We start from the raw sequence: 11,078 nt of genomic DNA, 5'->3' as shown, positions 1-11,078 counted from the left end.
TATACCCAAAAAAAAAAAAAAAAAGCTCATCCTAAGCCAATGTTAAGAAATATAGATTAATAAAAATATCAGATACTTTCTCTCATAGGATTGAGAAAAATTAGAAAGACTAATAGCATGTAAATTGGCAAAGATATAGAGACACTCTCATCCAACCAGATGAGTGTAAATTGTTAAAATTATTTAGGGGAGGAAATTTGACAATATCTAAGTTTAAAATGTGCACAGCCAGACCAGTTTTAAGAATTCATCCTACAGGGACACCTTGGTGGCTCAATCACTGAGCGTCTGCCTTCATCTCAGGTCATGATCCCGGGGTCCTGGGATCAAGCCCCACATCAGGTTCCCTGTTAGGCAGGGAGCTTGCTTCAACCTCTCCCACTCCCCTGTTTGTGTTCCCTCTCTTGCTGTGTCTCTCTCTGTCAAATAAATAAATAAAATCTTAAAAGAAAAGAAAAGGAAAGAATTCATCCTATAGAGGGGCGTCTGGATGGCTCAGTTAATTATGTGTCTGCCTTCGATTTGGGTCCTGATCTTAGGGTCCTGGGATCAAGTACCACATCAGACTCCCTGCCCAGCAGGGAGCCTGCTTCTCCCTCTCTCTCTGCCCCTCTCCCTGTTTGTACTCTCTCTCTCTCTTTCAAATAAATAAATAAAATCTTGGGGGGGGAAAAAAGAATTCATCTTATAGAAATAATATCCCGAGGACATAAAGATATATATGCAAGGAGGTTTGGTGCAACATTGCTTATAATTGCAAAAAAGGAATCGGGGAGAACAACACACTTCTGTTACGTATTTCTGGGTGATAAGTTTTCCTCAAGATTAGCAGTTCAAAACAATAGTTCTTTATTATCTCCCAGTTTCTAAAGGTGGTGAATTTGGCTGTGGCTTTGCTAGGCGGTTCTAGTTCAGGGTCCTTCGTTAGTCAAGATGTTTGCCAGGAGTGCAGTCTTTGAAGGCTTGACTGAGACAGGAGGTTCTGCTTCTAAGAAGGCTCACTCACATGTCGGTTGGTCAAGGGGGCCTCAATCCCTCTCCACACCAACCACACGACTCTCTCCCTAGAACTGTTTTTGCATTCTCGTGACATGGCTGCTGGCTTATTCCAGAACGAGTGATCTAAGAGAGAGCAAGAAAGAGCTGCCATGCTTTCTGTGGCCTTGCCTTAGAAGTCACACACTATCATTTCTACAATACTCTACAGCATTACGATTCTATCCATTCTACAATATTCCAAGTCATCAAGTCCAGTCTAAGCTCAAGGAAAAGTGATTTTGTCTCCACTTTTTGGAGGGAAGTGTTGACTGATTCTTGGACATATTTTAAAACTACCCCAACTTGTCTTCTGGCCATAAATTATTAAAATTACTTTCACAGAGAAAATATACTCATCCCCTTCTAAGCCTACCCCCGTCTACCCCCCGAGTCTCAAAACTTTACAGTATCAGCTTAAAGTTCAGAAACATGTCATGTTAGTTGGATCAAGGAATGGCTGAAGCTTCTCGGTGTCATTCCTTAAGTGCAGTCCCTTTGATCTCAAGCCCTATGCACTAAAAAGATAAGATAACATACGCACCCAGCATACATATATGAGACAGGCCAAGGATAACCACTCTAGACATTCCTGACTAAAAAGAGGGAAAATGGGAGGCCCAAAGCAATCACTGTTCTAAGTTACAAGTTAGAAGTTTCTTGATTTGAATTCAGTCTTACTCCTGCCTAGGAATGATTCTCTGTGGCCCTTGGCTCCACATTCCGGCTGCTTGATTACCTCTTTTGATTTATTCTGCCTTTTCCTTGAAAGGTAGCCTGTTTTGGAGCTGTGTAGCTTTCTCAGTAAAATTTTGGATTCCAAATGCCTCATTTCAATGTGTACTATCTCTGTCTCCTTCAGTCTAATACAGTGGTATTTCTGTAATTATAATTATTTTTAGTAACCTGTGGGCCTGAAGGCTTGACACAGGCTGGCAGACCCACTACCAAGATGATTCACGGAAATGTATATTGGCCGGGGGTCACAGTTCCTCACTGACTGTTGGTAGGGGCCCCTCGCTTCTTGCCATGTGGGCCTTTCTTTAGGGATACTTGAGTGTCTTGGTAACATAGAACTTGTTTCTCCTTGAATGAGTGGTCTGGGAGAGAGGGAGCAAAGGAGAAGCTGCAATATCTTTTATGATCTATTCTCAAATGACACACATTGTCACTTCTGCCATATTCTGTTCAATAGAAGTGAGTCACTAAGCCCACACTCAGAAGGGAATTATGCTCCAAATCTTGGAGAGGACGATCAAGAACAAGTGGAGTTATTTTATTTAGGAATCTGTCTTAAAACTACCTCAATACCCATTAAAATTAATGAAGTATGTAAAAAAAAATACTAACTTGGAAAAATGTTATTGATATACCATTAAGTAAAAAAGAACAGAGCAAGCTTTTTCTTTTTAAGTTTTTTTGTTTGTATGTTTGTTTGTTTTTTGTTTTTTGTAGTGGTGTTTTATTTGTTTTGTTTTGTTTTGTTTTTTGACAGAGAGAGAGAGATCACAAGTAGGTAGAGAGGCAGGCAGAGAGAGAGAGGGGGAAGCAGGCTCCCCACTGAGCAGAGAGCCCGATGTGATGCGGGGCTCAATCCCAGGACTCTGAGATCACGATCTGAGCCAAAGGCAGAGGCTTAACCCACTGAGCCACCCAGGTGCCCTCCAGAGCAAGCTTTATAATAATATGTATAGCATGATCCTGTATTTTGGGAGAAACAAATCTAACCTTGCATATGTATGTATAAACACAGAACTATCTAGAAGCCTACAGACCAAAATGTTGATAGTGCTTACAGAGATCTGGTAGAGTGAATTTTACATATTACTTTGAAAAAAGAGTAATGAGGTGGTTGTTTTTTTTGTTTTGTTTTGTTTTGTTTTTACTGCTTTGTGTTCTTCTGTGTTTTCCAAACGTGCTAAAAGAAACCTGTGTTGCTTATGTAATTAGAAGGTAGCAAGGTATAGAATTGAGAGATTTAATAGTTAGTTATAAATATTGAACTGAGATTGAAAGAGAACAGAGATGATATCCTAGCCAAGTCTCAACATAATGATCAAATCTCCAGGAAGAAAACCAGTTTGTTCCTACTGAAGATTTGATTTGTTAGAAACTGATAAAAGCAGACATGTCAATTGTGAAAAATATTATTTCAATTCTACTTGTGGTACTAAACAGTAAATGTTGACAAGATTGTAAGAAATAATATGTAACAAGGGATTTCTAATTAACACAGAAGTATGGAAGACTGAAACATGCTTTACCTATTCATCCCTCCTAATACTCCACTACAGTGACAGGAAGGGGTTACCAACACATACACACACACACACACACACACACACACACACACACACACACACACAGTGAGAGAGAAGAAGGGAGGAGAGGGAGATACAGTTAGAGATGGAGGGAGAGGAGGAGTAGAGAGAGCAGAGGGAGAGAGTAGGAAAGAAGACAGTGGTATAATTTTAGCTGGATAACTGTTCTGGATAACTCTCACAATATTAACTATGGATAAATGGTGACTAACTCCACAGGAAGCTGAAACCCAAGCCCACCAGGACTAAACCTAGAAGCATATCAACCCATGCCAAGGATTTAAAAAGAAAAAGAAACTGACTTTACCAAGTACTTCAGAATATGGGAGACCAAGTAGAGAAGAAAACAACAGGGTTGGTTGAAAGTCCACAGAGGATATAGATCATTACCTAGGTCCTCTCCCCAGCCAGATAACTGTCTCTTCATGAAGTTGACAGAAAATCGGAGGTTTACTCTCTGAAGATGGCAAACCAGAGGTCTCTAGACTTAGTGCACTCAGCGTAAAAATAGTGCTACCAACTAAACACGGGGCCACTGAATGAAAGCCTCTATTCTAAACAACTTCCATGGCTCAGCTCTTAGATGCTGGCAGCCATGTTTAGGGGCAGGATATTAAAGGAATTCTCTCAGAGTAAAGTGATCAGCCAAAGAGAAAAATGGGGGAAGAAATAAAATGTTGACACTTGGGAGTCCCCTGGTGAAATGGTTGTGTTCTGCCCAATTACCCTCCAGTGAAGTCCAGTATTTAATAAGGCCTACCCTGTCTCACAACATAGGGCTTCTTTCTTAAATATGAGCCAAAATAAGAATGATAAGAGATTTGAAGGCAACTTTTAAGATCATGGAGACCAAAACTAATAGGAAAGATAACGGAGATGAAACTGACAAGAAGCAGAAGAGAAACAGACAATAATTATCTTCAGGAAAATAAGAAAAAGCATTACATCCATCACACACACACACACACACACACACACACACACACACACATTATGAAAAAAGAACATTTAGAAAACAAAACAGACCACCTAGAGGCACCTGGGTGGCTCAGTCTGTTAAGCATCTGCCTCAGCTCAGGTCATGATCCCAGGGTCCTGGGATCGAGCCCCTGTGTTGGGCTCTCTGCTCAGTGGGGAGTCTGCTTCTCCCTCTGTCCCTAACCCTGCTCATGATCTTTCTCTTGCAAATAAATAAATTAAATATTAAAAAAAAAAACTGAAACACAACAAAACAGATCACCTAGAAATTTTAAAATATGACACCAGAAAGTACAATCTGGAATAAAATTTAGAATAAAATTTAATGACAGGTATATAGAAAACTATCAGGGGTGCCTGGGTGGCTCAGTGGGTTAAAGCCTCTGCCTTCGGCTCAGGTCATGATCCCAGGGTCCTGGGATCGAGCCCCATATCAGGCTCTCTGCTCGTCAAGGAACCTGTTTCCTCTCTCTCTGCCTACCTCTCTGCCTACTTATAATCTCTGTCAAATAAATAAATAAAGTCTTAAAAAAAAAACTTGTCAGGAAACTATGAAATGAAAAAAGCGATAACTGTTAATTTTAAGGGAAACATAACATACAAGAAAAGAATATAATAAGATATTGGCTCCGATAAAAATAATTTTACATGTATAGAATAATGTAAACTCAAATACTGATCTATGAAAAAATGTATGGTTATACAGATGGGTGGATGCAGAGAAATCTGTGTTTGGGGGGAGTTATGATTGTCTTCAATAGTGGGGACCAGCCTAGGTAGTATGTAAAATACAAAATTTAAAAATAGTAAAATAAACTCATCCATTAAAAAGCTGTGAGGTGTGCCTGGGTGGCTCAGTGGGTTAAAGCCTCTGCCTTCGGCTCAGGTCATGATCCTAGAGTCCTGGGATCGAGCCCCTCATTGGGCGCATCGGGCTCTCTGCTCAGCAGGGGGTCAGCTTCCTCCTCTCTCTCTTCCTGCCTCTCTGCCTAGTTGTGATCTCTATCTGTCACATAAATAAATAAAATCTTAAAAAAAAAAAAAGCTGCGATAGATATTTGTCATTTCTTTTCAGTCTGTCCAGCTCCTTTTGTACAACCTCTTATTATATTTGGGAAATTTACTGCCATATGTGCCCCCAAAATAATCCCCCAATTCTGTTCCAGTGTCCTCGGCGGCTGGCATAGTCACCTGGGACCTGGACTCCACTGCCAGACTCGCTCCCTTGAGAGTCTGCCTTAGAAGGGGGCACCTCGAGGAAGGGGCCCCTTGGGAGAACATTTGGCCAGTAAGGGAGTGGCAGAATCACTGAGCTTCAGAACATGGCCACAAGTCGAGTTTCCGAACACATTGGTACCAGTGGTGAAGCGGTGGTAGAACTTTCTTTTTTTAGGGCAGTGTGTCACATGGCTTTAACCTCTGTTCCTAGAAACTAAGCACCCCTGTGAGCTACCCAATTGTCTGAATTGGTCTGCTTTTGCTACTAACAACCCTGAGAACTGCTGGGGCAAAGAAGAAGAACCCAGGAACTTCAAAAGGTCGTCTTGGGGGTGGACATGAGGAGCTCCTGAGGCTGCATCAGGAGACGACTATTTCTTATTATAAGCCTTCGTCTTCCTAACGGGCTCTTTAACCACGAATATTTGAGTTTCTAACTATGCATATGTATAAGTTTGATAAAAATTAAAATTGAAACAAAAGGAAAGAAAACAGAAACAATGAGAACAATCTTTTGGAGTGCGAAATGCACAACACAGACCCTTGGTCTGTGGGAGATACTACTAATGGATAACAGCTCTTTTTCCTTCTGGGGCCTGGAAACAAACTCACAAACCTTCCCAATATCTATTCTAGGTAATGAAGCTGGGTCGTCCAATGAAAACTATCTGCATTCTTAGTCTCAGAGGAAATACTCAGTCTCTTAGAGGCCTGGACCTGCATTCCTGAACTTAAGTGAAAACAAACCCAGAATATATTTTATGGTATACAGAAATTCTGTACTACTTATATCCTGGTATACCTAATTCTGATAAATACCTTAATTAAAGGGTATAAGTCACCACTCTAGAACTGTATTACTCCAATGAAATTGCTACGGTTGAAAAAAAAAAAAAAGCCATTAGGTTTCTGAACATGAACATGAAGATATAGTTTGAAGCTTTACAGCACTATGACTAATAGAATTTTATTACTTGAGAGTTCTCAAAGTGCTGCATATCTCTTCACTGGCAATATTGGCATAACACCACAGAAGAAAAAAATGTTTCTTCAAGTCAACATATAGTTAATTCACGTTTGGAGATAAGGCTACCGCGACAACATGACAATTTAATGAGGTTTGAACAGCTTCAGGAAAGGGAATATTAAAAGGAATAGAAAAGAAATGTTTTGTGAGAGGAAAATAGAATACCAGAATTACCTGGATGATTTTTTTAACAGTCATTTGCAAGGATTTCTTGTCACTTCTTTTATTATAATTCTTTTTCTTTCTCTCTCTCTTTCTTTCTTTCTTTCCATTTCTACTACTACAGTGGTTGTCTTATTTGTCTATGATGATAATGAGTTTCTGTACAAAATTCAAGACGAATACTTAAATCCATCAAGCACAGCATCTGCTAAAAATCTCCTGGCATTTTGGAGAACTTGGGTAGCTCAGTTGGTTAGACGTCTGCCTTTGGCTCAGGTCATAATTGTGAGCCCCATGTTGGGCTCCCCACTCAGCAGGGAGTCTGTTTAAGGATTCTCTCTCTCCCTCTGCCCTTCCCCACAGCCCTGCTCCAGCTATCTGTTTCTCTCTCTCTCAAATAAATGTATCTTGGGACATCTGAGTGGCTCAGTGGGTTAAGCATCTGCCTTTAGCTCAGGTCATGATCTCAGGATCCTAGGATCAAACCCCATGCCAGGCTCCCTCCTCAGCGGGGAGTCTGCTTCTCCCTCTGTTCCTCCTCCTGCTTGTGCTCTCACTCTCTCTCTCTCACTCTAATAAATCAATAAAATCTTTTAAAAAATAAATAAATCTTTTTTTAAAAAAACCCTTTTTTAAATTAAAAAGAAATTACTCTACCCTTAAGAAGGCAATGGAGCATATTCCTTACGTGTGGGCCACACATGGTGACTTTCTTCACAAGAGTATAGTATGGAAAGGGTTGGGGGAGTAACTTTATAATGGAGAGAAATGACAAACCAGCCAGTGACCTAGATCAATGCCAACATAAATCAGGTTGGTAGAAGGTATCCTTGATATGATATGCTAAAAATGGCAGTTTATTTCTGTGATCTTCCTCCCCCAAACCCATAACCCTAGTCTAACCAGGAGAAAAACATTAGACAAATTCCATTTGAGGGACATTCCACAAAAATCCCTAACTCTTTGGAAAAGCAGCTGTTACTAGGAGAATTGATAGGACTGTGAATCATAATGCAGTGAGAGACCTCTCCCTGCCCATCTAAGGGTCCCAGGGATGCATTTCTCTTCTTCCAACCTAGAGATGGTGGAGGAGACTTTCTTAGTCCCTCTCAAATCACATCCAAATAATTTAGAATCTCTGTCATTGCATGACCCTTCACACTTAACAAAGGGCTTTAGTACATTGGCCAGGCACCTGTATTCTGGGGCTGGTCTATCCAATATGGTAGCCACCAGTCACATGTGGTTATTGAGCACTTGAATATGGCTCTATGAACTGATTGTGCTGTAAGTATAAACTACACAGGAGATTTTGAAAACTTAGTATGGAAAAAAAATGCACAGTATCTTAATAATTTTTTTATATTAACTATGTATTGAAATAATATTTTGGATAACTTAAGTTAAATAAGTATATTGTTAAAATTAACTTCACCTACTTCTTTTTATTTTTTTAATTTGATACTAGAATATTTAAGATTACATAAGTGGTTTGCATTATATTTCTATTGGACAGTACTGTCCCTATGGTGATCTTGTTTGTAAAAACTAAATTTCCTTTTCCTGAATAGTTATATTCCCAACTAGAATATGTACTGAATATGTATTGAAGTATCTCCAGAAAATTCCTCAACTTGCTTCTATTTATAGAAGCAGCATAATATAATAAAAAAAAGCACTCTAAAATCTCTATGTTTCTTATTAACTAGCAATGAAGGTAGTCAAATCATTTTAACTCTTCAGATCTGAGTTTTTTCATATAAAATGAAAAGGTTGAACAACATCCCCTCTATGGTTTCTTCTATTCTATGAGTATTTGATCGTTATTATGTTAAAATTTCTTCTAAAATATTTTCTATGGATAAGATAAACTTTTTATTGTAATGTCTATACAATTTCTGAATCTTCTCTTGGAGATATAAAAATAAGTATTTCCCTTGTAAAAAAGACAGACGTTAATTTATATAAGCTTACTTATGCTTAAGTGCATGTTCCTTTTCTGTGCTAGCATTACAAGTTATGCTGTGAAAACTACTTTGTTTTTCCATTTTTAAGGTTCAGTCGATGGGTACAATTATTATTTATTTTATATCATTGGTCCTCCAGCTTCTCCTCCACAGATCATTCTCATTCCTCAATCATACATGTCTCCTATACTCTCTTTTGACCGTTTCTGGTTATATTTTATGTTTTATTCTGTCCTTACTGTGTCCTCCAATTCTCTTACAGGACTGAGCTCTCTTGCCATCTCTCACCAGCAGCCTGGTCACACTCGTCTCCTCCTTTAGACTCGGAGACTTCCTGCTTTCCTCATCCATTTCAAAACAATCTCATCTGAAAAGGTAAAATAATAGGTCCGCTTCAGGGTAAGTTCCAGTCTTTGCAGTTAGTATTTATTTGAGCGGTGAGGGGTGGTGAGGTGGTGGGAAGGTAGGTCTTTCATATCAGGCCTTAACTTTCATCCCCATATGAAAGCCTCTACTCCTATTAAATTGAGGGGAGTGGTTCCATCCTATATTTAAATCTTCTTAAACTCTATCACACACTTACGCTTTGCAAGCCCTGCCCACACCCATTCTTTTTTGTAAAAATGTGGCTTTAAACACATCTACAGTTACCTATGCAAAATTCTGTCTGCTCAAGAAAACTACTCAATCTTAACGTTTCGGCAGAGTTTGAGGAGCACGGCATTTAGAGTAAAATGATCTAGGATTGTTATCTTAGCTGCATTTGAGCTAGATGTATCATCTTGGACAAATTCACTATTCCGAGGTTCAGGTTCCTAATCTGCCAAAAGGAGCTGGAATAACCCCTGTTACACATGTCACATGGTACTTCTGAGCATCTAAAGAAATAATGAGCATGAAAGTACTTACAGTGGTAAAGCGCTACACAGCGTGAGTGATACTGGACATTCTGAAACTCCATGAAATTTTGTTCCTGCTTCCATTTTCCCTTCTTCGGGTCAGAATAAATACATTGACCCATTAAGTTTAGACAAGAATAAAGAATATGACTTAAGGTTTCCTGAATAATGGAAAGTTTCAAGTTAAGATGAAATGATCACTCTCTTCATTCAATCATAATGAGAGCTATGAAACACTTATTAGAACTAATGACCTAAATTACTTTACACAATTCATCTAGGAAACTCAATTTGTCAAGAAACAGCAGACGGTTTTTTGAAATTCAAATGGAACCTGGATGGAGGGATTGGGGTCAATGGTAAATTGACAGTCATTTTAAGGAGCAAATTAATGTTACTGTCATGAAAGTGGAGTGCAAAGAAAAGATTTTAAGAATTAGATGTTAATCAACCAGATTTCCGAGCAAGAATGATGTTCCTAAAATTGGTGCAAAAATATTTTCCAATTACAAATTCAAGTGCTTAAAAATATCACCCAAGGTATCAATAGAAAAAATCGCATGTATGTATACATGTATATATGCATATATTCTTTCCTGTTCTTTGAAATCAGAACTATGACACAGAGATTCTATCATCAACTATTCTTGGAATTTAGTGAAAAAAGAAAAGAATCTGGAATCAGTCAGTCGGTTCCCTCCTAACCTACTTAGGAGCTATTTCCTTCTCCCTAAAAAAGGGAGGCAATCCTGTCTGCTCCGCCTAACTGGCAAAGTTGTGAGGACCCAAAGGACCTGGGCGCTGTATGGGAAAGACAGGTGCGGTTGCTGCTGTTGGCTGAGCGGCTGTGGGCGGAGCAATGCAGCTTTAACCGAACCCCCTCCCTCCCCGCCCCGTTCTTCCGAGAGGAAGGACACCTTGACCTTGGCCAAGAGAAAGGTAGTTCTCTTTACCCCAAGTGAGAGTTCTCTTTACCCCAAGTAAGAAAGTTGGATGCTGGGGAGAATGGCTGGCTCATTCAGTCAGTAGAGCACGAGACGCTCTGATCTCAGGTTGTGAGTTCGAGCCCCACCTTGGGTACAGAGGTTACATTAAAATGGGATCTAAAAAAAAAAAAAAAAAAAAGAAAGAAAGAAAGAAAAGAAAAGAAACGTGGATTCAGATCCTTCCCCCCACTTTTCCTTCCTTCACTGAACAAATATTTCTCCAGCCCTGTTGGGTGCCCGACCCTGGGCTAGGGAGAGCCAAGAAGAGGAAAGGACCCAGGATACGGTCTCGGGGAAGACTGTCCAGGGGGCAGAGACCGCACGGGTAACCGGGGGAGGGCGAGGACCCCGGTGCCACCCAGCAAGGGTGCTCCGCGGCGGCTGCCGAGCCCATCCCCCCGCTCCCCTTCCCTGAGGCGGCCGCGGCGGCCACGAGTTCGGCCGCGTCGCCATGGCAACCAGTGGCGGCGCGGCGGGCCGTAGAG

General features: G+C 40.2%; 1 protein-coding gene and 1 long non-coding RNA gene across 2 annotated transcripts in view; one reads left to right on the top strand and one right to left on the bottom strand.

Moving 5' to 3' along the window:
* Positions 1 to 744: 744 nt before the first annotated feature.
* On the bottom strand, positions 745 to 11,003 carry LOC131839351 (uncharacterized). Its single transcript, XR_009356930.1, has 3 exons — positions 9,618 to 11,003; positions 8,948 to 9,075; positions 745 to 1,122 (listed from the first exon to the last, which is right to left on the bottom strand). It is a non-coding gene; the product is annotated as an uncharacterized LOC131839351 (long non-coding RNA).
* The window catches only part of DEUP1 (deuterosome assembly protein 1), an 82,177-nt gene continuing 81,418 nt past the window's right edge, over positions 10,320 to 11,078 (top strand). Inside the window, exon 1 of the mRNA XM_059186674.1 lies at positions 10,320 to 10,425. The gene's annotated coding sequence lies outside the window, so the exon portion shown is untranslated. The remainder of the gene's footprint in view (positions 10,426 to 11,078) is intronic.

The sequence above is a fragment of the Mustela lutreola genome, chromosome 1, assembly GCF_030435805.1.
Source record: "Mustela lutreola isolate mMusLut2 chromosome 1, mMusLut2.pri, whole genome shotgun sequence".
NCBI classification, from domain to species: Eukaryota; Metazoa; Chordata; class Mammalia; order Carnivora; family Mustelidae; genus Mustela; species Mustela lutreola.
Note: the sequence above shows the minus strand (reverse complement) of the source record. Positions and strands in the feature narration are given on the sequence as shown.